The sequence below is a fragment of the Phyllobates terribilis genome, unplaced genomic scaffold, assembly GCF_046119375.1.
Source record: "Phyllobates terribilis strain yellow unplaced genomic scaffold, ASM4611937v1 Scaffold_2__4_contigs__length_985480577, whole genome shotgun sequence".
Taxonomy (NCBI): Eukaryota; Metazoa; Chordata; class Amphibia; order Anura; family Dendrobatidae; genus Phyllobates; species Phyllobates terribilis.
The window spans coordinates 408899761-408916137 of NW_027362762.1; positions in this window are offsets into that span (position 1 = coordinate 408899761).

A 16377-nucleotide genomic window follows, 5' to 3' on the forward strand; every position below is an offset into this window, starting at 1 on the left:
AGTTGTGATTGCAGTCCTTTTGAGTACTAGGTTACAGCATTTCCTATGACTTTTATCAGGCAGATCTGTGCTCTTAAATAGATAGGTTGTGGGAGTAAAGACTAATTGTAATTGGAGTCCTTTTCAGGACTAGGTTACATCAGTTCCTATCAGTTTTTGCCAGGCAGGTCTGTGCCAGTGCTGTGCAAGTTTTCTTCACAGCATTTGGCTGAATCTAGCAAAGCTAATCCTTTTTGGCCTATTGCAGAGTGTGTTAGTCAGTGGAGTAGCCTATCTGTGTTGCAAGATATACCACCTGTGTATAGAATACCAATTTTTTTACTGCACCTAGTGAAGTAAAATCTTTTGGGCATAGCATCATTCTATTAGTCCATCTATACTGACCTCCATCAGGTTGCAAATTGAATATAATTTTTTTCTGCATCTAGCTCTGAAAAAATATTGGGCTTCTAGTTGTGTGTGGGACTTGTTGTATTAGTCCATCTATACTGACCTCCATCAGGTTGCAAACTGAATATATTTTTTTCTGCATCTACCTCTGAAAAAATATGTGGCCTTCTAGCAGTGTGTGGGACTTTCTCTATTAGTCCATCTATACTGACCTCCATCAGGTTGCAAATTCAAAATAATTTTTTGTCTGTATATAGCTCTGAAAAAATATTGGGCTTCTAGCTGTGTGTGGGACTTGTTGTATTAGTCCATCTATACTGACCTCCATCAGGTTGCAAATTAAAAATAATTTTTATCTGCATCTACAGTACCTCTGAAAAAATATTTGGGCTTCTAGCTGTGTGTGGGACTTGTTCTATTAGTCCATCTATACTTACCTCCATCAGGTTGCAAATTGAATTTAATTTTAATCTGCATCTAGCTCTGAAAAATATTTGGCCTTCTAGCAGTGTGTGGGACTTTCTCTATTAGTCCATCTATACTGACCTCCATGAGGTTGCAAATTAAAAATAATTTTTATCTGCATCTACCTCTGAAAAAATATTTGGGCTTCTAGCTGTGTGTGGGACTTGTTCTATTAATCCATCTATACAGACCTCCATCAGGTTGCAAACTGAATATATTTTTTTCTGCATCTACCTCTGAAAAAATATTGGGCTTCTAGCTGTGTGTGGGACTTGTTGTATTAGTCCATCTATACTGACCTCCATCAGGTTGCAAACTGAATATATTTTTTTCTGCATCTACCTCTGAAAAAATATTGGGCTTCTAGCTGTGTGTGGGACTTGTTCTATTAATCCATCTATACAGACCTCCATCAGGTTGCAAACTGAATATATTTTTTTCTGCATCTACCTCTGAAAAAATATGTGGCCTTCTAGCAGTGTGTGGGACTTTCTCTATTAGTTCATCTATACTGACCTCCATCAGGTTGCAAATTCAAAATAATTTTTTGTCTGCATCTAGCTCTGAAAAAATATTGGGCTTCTAGCTGTGTGTGGGACTTGTTGTATTAGTCCATCTATACTGACCTCAATCAGGTTGCAAACTGAATATATTTTTTTCTGCATCTACCTCTGAAAAAATATTGGGCTTCTAGCTGTGTGTGGGACTTGTTCTATTAATCCATCTATACAGACCTCCATCAGGTTGCAAACTGAATATATTTTTTTCTGCATCTACCTCTGAAAAAATATTGGGCTTCTAGCTGTGTGTGGGACTTGTTCTATTAATCGATCTATACAGACCTCCATCAGGTTGCAAACTGAATATATTTTTTTCTGCATCTACCTCTGAAAAAATATTGAGCTTCTAGCTGTGTGTGGGACTTGTTCTATTAATCCATCTATACAGACCTCCATCAGGTTGCAAACTGAATATATTTTTTTCTGCATCTACCTCTGAAAAAATATTGGGCTTCTAGCTGTGTGTGGGACTTGTTGTATTAGTCCATCTATACTGACCTCCATCAGGTTGCAAACTGAATATATTTTTTTCTGCATCTACCTCTGAAAAAATATTGGGCCTTCTAGCAGTGTGTGGGACTTTCTCTATTACTCCATCTATACTGACCTCCATCAGGTTGCAAATTGAATATAATTCTTATCTGCATCTAGCTCTGAAAAAATATTTGGCCTTCTAGCAGTGTGTGGGACTTTCTCTATTAGTCCATCTATACTGACCTCCATCAGGTTGCAAATTAAAAATAATTTTTATCGGCATCTACCTCTGAAAAAATATTTGGGCTTCTAGCTGTGTGTGGGACTTGTTCTATTAATCCATCTATACAGACCTCCATCAGGTTGCAAACTGAATATATTTTTTTCTGCATCTACCTCTGAAAAAATATTGGGCTTCTAGCTGTGTGTGGGACTTGTTGTATTAGTCCATCTATACTGACCTCCATCAGGTTGCAAACTGAATATATTTTTTTCTGCATCTACCTCTGAAAAAATATATGGCCTTCTAGCAGTGTGTGGGACTTTCTCTATTAGTCCATCTATACTGACCTCCATCAGGTTGCAAATTCAAAATAATTTTTTGTCTGTATATAGCTCTGAAAAAATATTGGGCTTCTAGCTGTGTGTGGGACTTGTTGTATTAGTCCATCTATACTGACCTCCATCAGGTTGCAAATTAAAAATAATTTTTATCAGTACCTCTGAAAAAATATTTGGGCTTCTAGCTGTGTGTGGGACTTGTTCTATTAGTCCATCTATACTGACCTCCATCAGGTTGCAAATTGAATTTAATTTTTATCTGCATCTAGCTCTGAAAAATATTTGGCCTTCTAGCAGTGTGTGGGACTTTCTCTATTAGTCCATCTATACTGACCTCCATGAGGTTGCAAATTAAAAATAATTTTTATCTGCATCTACCTCTGAAAAAATATTTGGGCTTCTAGCTGTGTGTGGGACTTGTTCTATTAATCCATCTATACAGACCTCCATCAGGTTGCAAACTGAATATATTTTTTTCTGCATCTACCTCTGAAAAAATATTGGGCTTCTAGCTGTGTGTGGGACTTGTTGTATTAGTCCATCTATACTGACCTCCATCAGGTTGCAAACTGAATATATTTTTTTCTGCATCTACCTGTGAAAAAATATTGGGCTTCTAGCTGTGTGTGGGACTTGTTCTATTAATCCATCTATACAGACCTTCATCAGGTTGCAAACTGAATATATTTTTTTCTGCATCTACCTCTGAAAAAATATGTGGCCTTCTAGCAGTGTGTGGGACTTTCTCTATTAGTTCATCTATACTGACCTCCATCAGGTTGCAAATTCAAAATAATTTTTTGTCTGCATCTAGCTCTGAAAAAATATTGGGCTTCTAGCTGTGTGTGGGACTTGTTGTATTAGTCCATCTATACTGACCTCCATCAGGTTGCAAACTGAATATATTTTTTTCTGCATCTACCTCTGAAAAAATATTGGGCTTCTAGCTGTGTGTGGGACTTGTTCTATTAATCCATCTATACAGACCTCCATCAGGTTGCAAACTGAATATATTTTTTTCTGCATCTACCTCTGAAAAAATATTGGGCTTCTAGCTGTGTGTGGGACTTGTTCTATTAATCCATCTATACAGACCTCCATCAGGTTGCAAACTGAATATATTTTTTTCTGCATCTACCTCTGAAAAAATATTGAGCTTCTAGCTGTGTGTGGGACTTGTTCTATTAATCCATCTATACAGACCTCCATCAGGTTGCAAACTGAATATATTTTTTTCTGCATCTACCTCTGAAAAAATATTTGGCCTTCTAGCTGTGTGTGGGACTTGTTGTATTAGTCCATCTATACTGACCTCCATCAGGTTGCAAACTGAATATATTTTTTTCTGCATCTACCTCTGAAAAAATATTGGGCCTTCTAGCAGTGTGTGGGACTTTCTCTATTAGTCCATCTATACTGACCTCCATCAGGTTGCAAATTCAAAATAATTTTTTGTCTGCATCTAGCTCTGAAAAAATATTGGGCTTCTAGCTGTGTGTGGGACTTGTTGTATTAGTCCATCTATACTGACCTCCATCAGATTGCAAATTAAAAATAATTTTTATCTGCATATACAGTACCTCTGAAAAAATATTTGGGCTTCTAGCTGTGTGTGGGACTTGTTCTATTAGTCCATCTATTCTGACCTCCATCAGGTTGCAAATTGAATATAATTTTTATCTGCATCTAGCTCTGAAAAAATATTTGGCCTTCTAGCAGTGTGTGGGACTTTCTCTATTAGTCCATCTATACTGACCTCCATCAGGTTGCAAATTGAATATAATTTTTATCTGCATCTAGCTCTGAAAAAATATTTGGCCTTCTAGCAGTGTGTCGGACTTTCTCTATTAGTCCATCTATACTGACCTCCATCAGGTTGCAAATTAAAAATAATTTTTATCTGCATCTACCTCTGAAAAAATATTTGGGCTTCTAGCAGTGTGTGGGACTCATTGTATTAGTCCATCTATAACAAGCTCCACCAGCTTTGAAATTAATAATAATTTTTAGCTGCATCTAGCCATGAAAATAATTTTTCCCAATAGTGTTAGCAATAGAAATATGGGGCGCGCGCCTGGCTAACAAAAATATACGCTTCATAACACAAAACACCAGCCTAGCGCACCGCATTAATAAGATGGCATCATCGTCTCTCCCAGTGCTAGGCCTACTACGCAGGCTCGTATTCCTGTGCCTAAAACACAATGTATGGGTCCTCGCTAGCCACTATGCTGAGGGGTATAAAGCTGCTGCTAACGCTTTATAACAATTCAATTGGCAGATTTTCACAGAGCTCTTCCACAACGCCCACCCATCGGGCAACAGTTGCCCACCCTCCCTATGGGATCTAGTGGCGAATAGTTGATGCCATTATTCAGAGCGTCAGTTGCCCCGTCAACGTGGCAAGCATACGGTAAGGCATGGGAAGAGTGGACACGACTAGTAGCAGGCAGACGGGTTGACCAATGTGAACAAGCCAGATCACAAGTCACCATAGAATTTCTCCACCAGCTAATGATGAGGGGCATATCAGGGGCATCAGCGCAGCGGTGTCTGACCGGAGTAGCATTTCACTTCCAACTACTGAATTGGGGAGATGTGACAAAGATTCATCATCAGACAATCCATAAAAGGGTGGAAAAGGGGTCAGCCAAGTCAGGAATGTAGATGTCCCGTCCCGTGTCACTAAAACTGATTTCTCACATCTTATCCCTAACACCATTAACATGACACTCACAATTTGAAGCAACACTAATGTCTACTGCATTTGTGATCGCCTTCTTCGGGGCGCTATGTATAAGCGAATTAGTCCCTCAATCCAAAATTACCACCAGTGGACGCTTATTACACCAGGAAGTAGTCATAGCCAATAATGCAATACGTGTACGCATACACCAATCGAAAACGGTTCCAGCGGGCAGGGGTACTTGGGTACTTCTACAACCCACAAACGGTACACTGAGTCGGGTAACAATAGTAAAAACATATCTAACCATCAGATCACAAAGTAATTTCTTCGTATCACACATTGATGGAACGCCATTATCAAGATACCTGTTCCAAGCTATATTTAATAAATGCATAACATCGGCAGGGAACCACCCCAAAGATTACGGGACACACTCATTCCGCATAGGTGCGGCCACGGAAGCAGCAAGAGCAGGACTGTCAGAAACGGAAGTTCAGAGGATAGGGAGATGGCGATCCACGTGTTTGTCGAGATACATAAGACCGGACTTGTTATCCTAACGTGGTTTGTTTCTTTTACAGGTGACGCTAAGCCAACAGTGTGAGTGATAGGCCACTCGTATATATATTGGGCACAAAAAAGGGCGAAAGTCCGCCCAGGCGGGAGGAAATTAGAGTTTCATAACACATATTTCAACTGGAGAGGTATTAGAGGCCTGCTATGGCCACAGGTACTAATGGAGGTAATCAAGGTAGGAAGAGAGGCAAGAGGTCCGGTCATCTTAGTTATACAGGCCGGGGGAAACAACCTAGGTCATCACAAGAGCGCATAACTAATGGCAATAATGAAACTAGACACTGAGCGCTTCAGAGAATTTTTCACAAAATTAGCTATAGTATGGTCAGAGATTGTGCCGATAGCGGTATGGCAAGGTGCGCGACACATCACGGCCATCGAATGGACAAGGCGGGTAATAAATATTCGGATGGCAAAATTTAGAAGAGACAGAGGCGGTGTAGTGATACGACACCGACAACTGGAAGGAGATAAAGCAGGCCTCATACGGCCCGACGGTGTTCACTTAATGGATATTGGACTGGACATATTCCTGTCAGGACTCCAGGACGGAGTGGAACAAGCGTTAAGAGTGATGGGTGGGGGTCAGAGTCCTGCATACGAGTACGCTGGATCCTCCGTGGCCTGGAAATAGAAAGGACATGTTGGAGAGTTACACTTGTTGGCCAACTTGCCGGCGTGGGCACCCAGGGCATGCTGCAACAAGCTGAATTATTTTAGAAATAAAATGCCTTTCTAATGGAATGAGTATAAAGAGTTAATAAAGCTGTGACCGATCCTCACCCATCCAGTTGTAAGAGTTACATTATTGGGTTGTCCATGAAAGGGGGGCGGTAGGGGGGCTGAGCATCTGGGTTTGGTTGGGGGTCCCCACAGTCTGCCTAGGCTAGATTAATTTAAAAATTCTTATTAGATACACAGGCGGTGCAGCTTGCTTCGCAGCTGGGCTACTGCGCCCAAAGTATTGCCTAGGCTAGATGCAGTTAAAAATTCTACGCTGACTAGCAGACACTGAAGATTTGGAGCAGACCTCTGAGTAAACAGCTCTTCAGACTCAACCATCTGTGTTACCCCAAGCCATAGTGTATGTAGTGTCTTACAGTTAAAAGGGGGGGGTGCGACCCAACCCACCTGGAATTGACGATGCCAACGTCACGTAAGACACAGCAAGGGGACTCCCAAAATTGTGGCACAGACACCACTTAACCCTAGAACGCATACCTGTGGCCTTGCAGGCCCGCCCAGTTAATCGTTTTCTATTTTCTGCAAGATTGCTTTAGTTAGAATTTTGAAACTCTAGGTATTCTTCATGTATATAGTTGTTTGTCATTTGAGTTTGAGTTATTCCATGTTATTTGCACACGGGCCTAAAGGGCCCCAGGTATGTGAAAGTGTAGATTTTTATGGTCATGCGTTCTAGGGTTAAGTGGCATCAATTGCCCCACTGTTGCTTAAAACGGTTGGTGAGGTGATTTTACCAAATCCCCAAGCTTTTAGTCTCCCAAGGATGACACAGGGGTAGAAATGTACTTCCGAATCCATGATTTGATCATCTTTATTAACGTGAGTCTGTCTACATTCTCAGTGGACAGCTGCGTGCGCTTATCTGTCAGCACACCACCAGCAGCGCTGAACACACGTTCAGAGAGAACGCTGGCTGCATGGCATGACAAGATCTCCAAGGCGTGAGTGGCGAGCTCCGGCGATTTTTCAAGATTGGAATACCAAAATGAGCAAGGGTCCAGTGACACAGTCATGGCTTCGATGTTCACTTGGAGATTCTCCTGTACCATCCTCTCTAGGCATTGACTATGTGTCAGACTTCTTGTCTCCTGTGGCCTTGCAAAGGATGGTCTAAAAAAGTGGTGAAACAATTCCACAAAATTGCTGTTACCAGCAGATACTGTGTAACTGTTACTGTTTGAGTGATGAAGACTCGACAGTCCCACCGTTGGCAAGTTAGAACTGTGAGATTCACTACGTGCACCACTGGTGTTTTGTGGAAAAGCACATGTAAGATTCTGCAACAGATACTCCTGCATTCGTCAATACCTTTTTATGGCAGGAATTATTTCGGCAAATATACTTTTGTACCGGGGATCTAAGAGTGTGGCAACCCAGTAGTCGGGATTACTTCGAATTCTGACAATCCGGGGGTCATGTTGCAGGTAGTGCAGCAAGAAGGCACTCATGTGTCTTGCGCATCCAGAAGGACCAAGTCCTTGTTGTGTTGGTAGCGAGGTAAGAATCATGCTTCCTTCCTCTGCCCTCTCCCTCCAACCTCACACAACAGAAATGTGATCAAGGTCTCCCTCATCTGATGAGTCTTCCATGCCCATTGCCAGTTCGTCCTCCACTTCTTCCTCGGCTCCTGCACCTTCCTCAACAGTTTGGCTGTTACCATGCGCCCTGGTTAATCCCTCTCCCCCACCCTCCCATGCCTGCCGCCTTGGTGCTGCCAACCATCTGGACCTTGGAGATGTTATCCCTTCCGCATACGACTCCTCCTCTACTTCCTCCACCTCCTCTTGTCCCACCACCTAACTCCGAATTCTGTTTAACATGTGCTCCAGCATGTAAATCACCGTAATAGTCATGCTGATAATGGCATCGTCAGCACTAAGCATCTTCGTCGCCATTTCAAGACTGTGCAGAAGGGTGCATAGGTCCCTGATCTGAGACCACTCCTCCAGCGTGATTTGCCCCACCTCTGGATCTCGTTGGCCCAGGCTATACGTCAGAACATATTGCACCAGGGCTTGTCGGTGCTGCCACAGTCGCTGCAACATGTGCAGAGTTGAATTCCACCGTGTAGGCACATCGCATTTCAGCCGGTGAACTGGCAGGCCCAACGACTTCTGTAGAGATGTAAGTCGTTGAACTGCGGGATGCGAACGGCGGAAGTGAGCACACAGCGACCGTGCACTCTGCAGAAGGCCATCTAGTCCAGGATAGTGGGCTAAAAATTGCTGGACAACCAGGTTCAACAAGTGAGCCATACAAGGCACGTGTGTGACATTGCCCCGGCGAAGTGCCGCACCCAGGTTTGCAGCATTGTCGCACATGGCCTTCCCTGGTTGCAGGTCCAGTGGAGACAACCTTTCATGAAACTGGGTCTCCAGAGCTGACCAAAACTCCTCAGCTGTGTGACTCACATTTCCCAGACATTTCAAAGTAAACACTGATGCGTTGAGAACTGCTGCCAGCATAGTAAGGAGGTGTGCAGGATTCCTTCTGCGCAGTTAGAAAGCAGGTGGCATTACCAGACAGGCTTTGGGTGCAGGTGGAGGACCGAGAGGAGGTTGAGGAGGCAGAAGCAGAGGAGGAAGTTCGAGATAAAGAGGATTAACACACAACTCGTGGGGACGGTAAGACTTGGACAGCAGCCCCTTGTCCTGCTGTCACTATAGTTACCCAGTGCCCAGTCAGCGACATGTAACGCCCCTGTCCATGCCTTGTCGTCCAAGTGTCTGTGGTGAAGTGCACCCTGTCACACACAGAGTTTCTCAAAGAAGCGGTGATGTTGTGTGCGACATGCTAGTGGAGCGCAGGCACACCTTTCTTTGAGAAGTAGTGCCGACTGGGCATCTGGTACTGGGGCACTGTGACGGACATAAGGTCTTGAAAATCCTCTGTGTCCTCCAGGTGGAAAGGCAGCATTTCTGTAGCCAACAGCTTGCAGATGGTGAAATTCAACCTCTTAGCTTTCTCATGGCTAGGAGGAAATGGTCTTTTACTTTTCCACATCTGAGGGACCGAGGGCTGGCTGTTGTGCTTAGACTGTGTTGAGTAGGGTGTCCCCGGCAACTGCCGGTCTGTGAGGAAGATGCAGGCGGACATGTTAGGTTGCCTTGATCCAAAGGTGGTGCTCTCGATGTCAGAGAGCGCTCAACACTAGCAGGTGTTTCCACTTCCCAATGAACTGACGACCTGCCAATCACACTGGCTGTTGCGGGTAAAGAGGTGGCAGGTCTGCGTCCAAAAACATGTGTGACTGCTGTCCCCCCAGTCACAGAGGATGAAGAGGCTGCGGATGCACAAGATGGGGCAGACGGTGGTTGGCCCAGCCGGCTAGGCCGCATTGTAGCACAGTGAGCTTCCCACTGCAACTTATGCTTCATATCCATATGACGGTACATGCATGAAGTACTCAAACTATGTATTTTTTGGCCTCTACTTTGCTTTTGCTGACAAATATTACAGATAACACGAGTTGGGTCATCCTTATCGATCTGAATAAATGCCCAGGCTATGCAAGGCTTAGAGCCCATGTGACCTGAAGAGCCACTACGACTTGTGGTCAGAGGCAGAGTTGTGGTTGAGGATGCAGTTGTTGACGTGCTTCCAGTACTCCGTCTCTGTTCAGGAAGGCGCAACCTAACCTCGTCGTCAATAGCATCTGTGATGCCCCGCTGCGCTTGGTATCACAGATCCTACAAGAGTGCATTGATGGAATCCTCCACAAGAGGCCCCCATAAACATTCACACATCTCCACCTTCCACCTCAGACCAGCAGAGGGAGCCCGTTAGGGATATAAATAGGGAAGGTGGAGCTAGGCAGTTCAGTTCCTCTGAAGAGTTCCTGCAGTAGAGAAGCCTAAGAGAGGTCAGTCTGCAGTGGAGCTCAGTCTAGTCTAGAGAACGCAGTTAATAGTTCAGCAGTGGAGCACGAGGCTCCTGCTTGCTAGATTCAGGGAGCCCAGATAGAGCTTAAGGTGTGCCGGTGCCGTAAGATCAGTGAAGCGCGGCAAGCTGCCGTTAGTGTGTATAGCCTAGTGAGGGCCCGAGTAGGCCGAAGGCGAGTGGCGAGTTAGTACATAAGGGGCAGAGGAGCTTAACCAGCTCACCCCGAAGCATTTACCGGACACAGGATCCGAGCTTACCGGTATCTCTATGACCCAGTAAGGCATAACCGGAATCCCTGGAGAACTACAAGTCCCAATATCGCTAAGGTGCTGATATGTAACAGAGCCAGGAGACGCTTAGGCCCCACACACTGGGAGCGTGAACTCCAAGAGAAGGCCCTACCACAAGGTCAGCCAGCGCAGGACAGAGACAAAGTTAGGCCTAGCTCCAGGCAGGTCTGAAACTTACTACGCAGAGGCAAGAAACAGGAGGCCCTACACCCGCTCATTGGGGAGGATCCTGATATGCACCCTTCACCCTACAGTGCTCTGGGATGTGCCTGAATTTCCACCAGTAAAAGGTACTGAAGTGACTACCGTGTCCGTTCCCGTTCTTGCTCTGACCCAGCTGGGTCTCGCCTGTCCTGCATTCCCCCTGCATATGCTGTCCTGAGACCTAGCTCCACCTGTGGGGAGCTATATCATCGAGCTGCCTTATAACCGGCCTCAGTGGACTGCTGCAGCGCTGGTGCTTGTCACCAGATACCACAGGTGGCGTCATGAACTCTTATAAAATTAACAATTATCCACCCTTTTAAAGAGAGACCCCAGGGTACGGGCCAGGGAGCCGACCACCGCGACATCCCCAAGGCCAGGCAAATGCCCGGGTACCGAGTCATCCCCATCCCCAGGGCTAGTCACATCCTCCTCCACCTCCTCTGCTGACCTCATCGACTGTCTGACTGTGGGTTGACAGTAAGTGGGATCTCCAACCTCGTCATCATCACCCTGTGTGTTATCACACCCGTCGCCCTCAGAGCCAACCTATTCCTGCCCTGACCGAAAAGTCAAGTTGTCGCTCCAATCAGGTATTTGAGTCTCATCATCGTCTTCATCATTGTCTCCACCAACAGGAGTTACAGTTTGGGAACAAGGGTCTACATTATGCTCAGAACCTTCTTCGTCTGGTCCTGGATCCAACTTATAAAGATTCTGGGCATCGGATCAGATCATTTCCTCATCTGGATTAACAGAAGCTCTGGAGCAGACCTCCGTTTCCCAGGCTATAGTATGAGTAAACAGCTGGGCAGACTCAGCCATCTGTGTTACCCCATACTCAGACGGGCAGCTGGAGACTTGGGAGCTGTGAGGAAGCAAGTGCGATTGGGGTGACACCTCTGAGGACTGGAGTATTTGTGATGTTGAAATTGAGGTGATGGAAAGCCCACTTGAAGGAGCACTTGATATCCGTTGAAGCACCTGCTGTTTTTGTGCCTCATCTAGAATTTGTAGCGATGGGCGTGTCCGTAAGAATGGGATCGTATCACATTGTCCACGAAAAGAAGTCGACATCTTAGTTTGGCTGGAAGATGGTCTTTCTTCTGCAGATGTTACTCCCCCCCCCACCGTGGGGGGCCTCGACCCACCGGCGGACAGGCACCAGTATTGGGATAGGGGGGCTGGCCGTCAGGGTCCACCGCGGCTCTGGCACAAACCCGGCGACACAAAGGTGGCACAGGCAGGAACGGACTGGCCGTGTCGGCTTCTCACTTTTTGGATTTTAGAAGGGCATGACATGCCTATATCTGTGTCTCCCCCTCCTTTTACTCCTCCACCTCTTTTCTTTTCGCATGACTATATGTACTTGTCACTTTTCCATGTGTTAGTTGTGTGTTCTGAGCAGTTTGTCAGCTTTTGGACACCTTTGAAGGTGTTTTCTATGTGTTTCTATGTGTTTTTGTTTGCCTGCCATTGGTTTTAATGGTGTTCGAAGGTGTTCGACGAACAGTTCGACGAACCGAACCGAACTCGAACACTACGGGGGTGGCTCAACACTACTCATAAGGGCAGACAGTGTGATGGTTATAGCTCATAAGGGTGGACAATGTGGAGGCAATGTATAATAAGGCTAGCGTTTTTAGGAAAAGGTGATTTTTGCTGTACATAGCAGTACTATGGCAAAGGATGATCGCAAGTTGGAGTCCCCACAAAATAGAGTGAAAAATTAAGTAAAATGTTTTTAAAAATATGTAAAAAAAAGGAATAAAAGGTCAAATCATCCCTCTTTTCCCCTATTAAAAATAAAGAAATAAAAACACATATATATACAGTACAGACCAAAAGTTTGGACACACCTTCTCATTTAAAGATTTTTCTGTATTTTCATGACTTTGAAAATTGTACATTCACACTGAAGGCATCAAAACTATGAATTAACACATGTGGAATTATACACTTAACAAAAAAGTGTGAAATAACTGAAAATATGTCTTATATTCTAGGTTCTTCAAAGTAGCCACCTTTTGCTTTGATGATTGCTTTGCACACTCTTGGCATTCTCTTGATGAGCTTCAAGAGGTAGTCACCGGAAATGGTTTTCACTTCACAGGTGTGCCCTGTCAGGTTTAATAAGTGGGATTTCTTGCCTTGTAAATGGGGTTGGGACCATCAGTTGTGTTGTGCAGAAGTCAGGTGGATACACAGCTGATAGTCCTACTGAATAGACTGTTAGAATTTGCATTATGGAATGAAAAAAGCAGCTAAGTAAAGAAAAACGAGTGGCCATCATTACTTTAAGAAATGAAGGTCAGTCAGTGCGAAAAATTGGGCAAACTTTTAAAGTGTCCCCAAGTGCAGTTGCAAAAATCATCAAGCGCTACAAAGAAACTGGCTCACATGAGGACCGCCCCAGGAAAGGAAGACTAAGAGTCACTTCTGCTTCTGAGGATAAGTTTATCCGAGTCACCAGCCTCAGAAATCGCAGGTTAACAGCAGCTCAGATTAGAGACCAGGTCAATGCCATACAGAGTTCAAGCAGCAGACACATCTCTACAACAACTGTTAAGAGGAGACTTTGTGCAGCAGGCCTTCATGGTAAAATAGCTGCTAGGAAACCACTGCTAAGGACAGGCAACAAGCAGAAGAGACTTGTTTGGGCTAAAGAACACAATGAATGGACATTAGACCAGTGGAAATCTGTGCTTTGGTCTGATGAGTCCAAATTTGAGATCTTTGGTTCCAACCACCGTGTCTTTGTGCGACGCAGAAAAGGAGAACGGATGGACTCTACATGCCTGGTTCCCACCGTGAAGCATGGAGGATGAGGTGTGATGGCGTGGGGGTGCTTTGCTGGTGCCACTGTTGGGGATTTATTCAAAATTGAAGGCATACTGAACCAGCATGGCTACCACAGCATCTTGCAGCGGCATGCTATTCCATCCGGTTTGCGTTTAGTTGGACCATCATTTATTTTTCAACAGGACAATGACCCCAAACACACCTCCAGGCTGTGTAAGGGCTACTTGACCAAGAAGGAGAGTAATGGGGTGCTACGCCAGATTACTTGGCCTCCACAGTCACCAGACCTGAACCCAATCGAGATGGTTTGGGGTGACCTGGACCGCAAAGTGAAGGCAAAAGGGCCAAGTGCTAAGCATCTCTGGGAACTCCTTCAAGATTGTTGGAAGATCATTTCCAGTGACTACCTCTTGAAGCTCATCAAGAGAAGGCCAAGAGTGTGCAAAGCAGTCATCAAAGCAAAAGGTGGCTACTTTGAAGAACCTAGAATATAAGACATATTTTCAGTTGTTTCACACTTTTTTGTTAAGTATATAATTGCACATGTGTTAATTCATAGTTTTGATGCATTCAGTGTGAATGTACAATTTTCATAGTCATGAAAATACAGAAAAATCTTTAAATGAGAAGGTGTGTCCAAACTTTTGTGTGATTGCAGACTTATAAATCCCCCCAGCGCAGGCCCTGTGTGCTGCGGGGATTCAACAGTTTCTGATCCGGGACCGAAGGGTATGTATACCTTATACATACTCCAGGAAAGAACCCGGCCTCTGGAGTGTATGGAGCGAGGCTGTGCCCACTAGACGGGCTCTGGCTGGGAGTATGTATAACGCATACATACCCTCCTGTCCAAGCTCAGAAACCAGCAAATCCCTGCAGCACACAGTGCCTGCGCTGGAGGGATTCATAAGTCTGACATCGATTTGGACCAAACAACCTCTTTAATTGACCCAATTCATAAATGGCATAATGAGGAAACAAATCTAAATGCCAGAATTCCATTTTATTGATCACCACAGCACTGCAACAGAAAAAATGCAATAGGAGGTGATCAATACAACAAATTTACCCCCAAATGGTATTTATTAAAACAGCATCTCAGGGGGGAAAAAATCCTCACATAGCCTCATCAACTAAAAATTGAAAACGTCATGATTCTCGCAATACGGTGACACAAGCAAAATGTTTTCTTTTTCCCAATTTCCAAATCTTTTTTCAGTACTTAAATAAATAAAAAGCTATACAAGTATGGTATCTCCATAATTGTACTGAACTCTTATTTTTGGTTCATTTTCAACATATAGGAACTGTAAATAGAAAGAATAAAATTTGCGAACTGAGCTTTTTTATCAATTTCATTGCAATTTTTTTTCCTGCTTTCCATTACATCACATACTAAAATGAACGGTGTCATTCAAAAAAACAACTCATTCTGAAAAAACGCAAGCCCTTTGGCTTTATGGACAGAAAAATACAAAAGTTATGGCTCTTGGAAAAATGAGAAGAAAAAACAAAAATGCAAAAATAGCCATGAAGTGGTTAAAAATTTTCAATTCAGTTGCCTTCAGAAATTAATGTGTGACTCTTTTTACTATAATTGGAGTACACTATTTTTTTTCTCTTATCCTCTCTGTTCAGTCGGGTTGGCCATGTTAGGGTACGTGCACGCGATCAATATTTGCTGCGGATTGGATGCAGCGCACTTGCGCTACATCCAATCCCCAGCGGCCAGATGTTACAGCATAGTGGATGGGATTTGTAGAATTCCCCTACCCACTATGCATCTCTGTACACCCGCAGAAACTGACATGCGGCGCTGCTTTCCAGACCGCAGCTTGTTAATTTCTCCGGCGGGTCCGCATGCAGATTCTCCCCATAGACCTATCATCTATGGGGAAAGTCCGCATGTGGAAAAAAAAAAAAAAGATGCCGCTTATTAGCATATTGAGCGGAAACCGCCGCTGGCGGTGAGACATCGTGTGCACATACTCTTAGAGTGAAATTTCACCATGTCAACATGTCACAGTGATGTATTGTTTCAAAGTGTAATTTTTTTTTATTGAATAGAATACATTTTCACTAAAGTGATGTCCCTGCTCTAAAGATGTAGTAAAGCTGGTCCAAACCATCCTCACTACACAGCACCTGCAGTGGGAGAAACCCATCAGCCCAACAGCACCCTTGTCAAAAACTGTAGCTCAGGATTGCAATCCCTGCACCAGAGAGGCCACATTTTACATTGAAGCCAATGTGCTGGAAGTAACAGCTCTGAATTGTTACTTATAAATGTATGTATTGCATCTGTTTCCTTATATGTGTTTTGCCTAAGCTTCTATGAAGCTGTTCCTGATCTTAATGAAGCACTCCCATCAAAGTTTTTATCCTATTAATATTTTGCAATCATCATATTATATAGCAGTGTACTTACTACTGCTCATCTTCCCTTTCTACCCAGCTAATTTTTCTCTTTTCTCTGCTCTATATAGAAACAGGAAGTCTCTTGTCCCTGCATTTATCATTCCCCTTTTCAATTTCTGACCCAGCTGCTCCTCCTTCCTGCTGCGAGGGACTTTTGCAGTGACTCATGACTCATACAGGGAAAATTTGACTGCTTCTACAAAGAGATTAGAAAGATTCAGCTAGTCAGTTTTAATCACATGATTTCATAGAGCTAATGGAAAACAGAATAATTAACTGGGTAGAAGGGGAAAAGGAGCAATTGCAAGTACACCGTGCTATA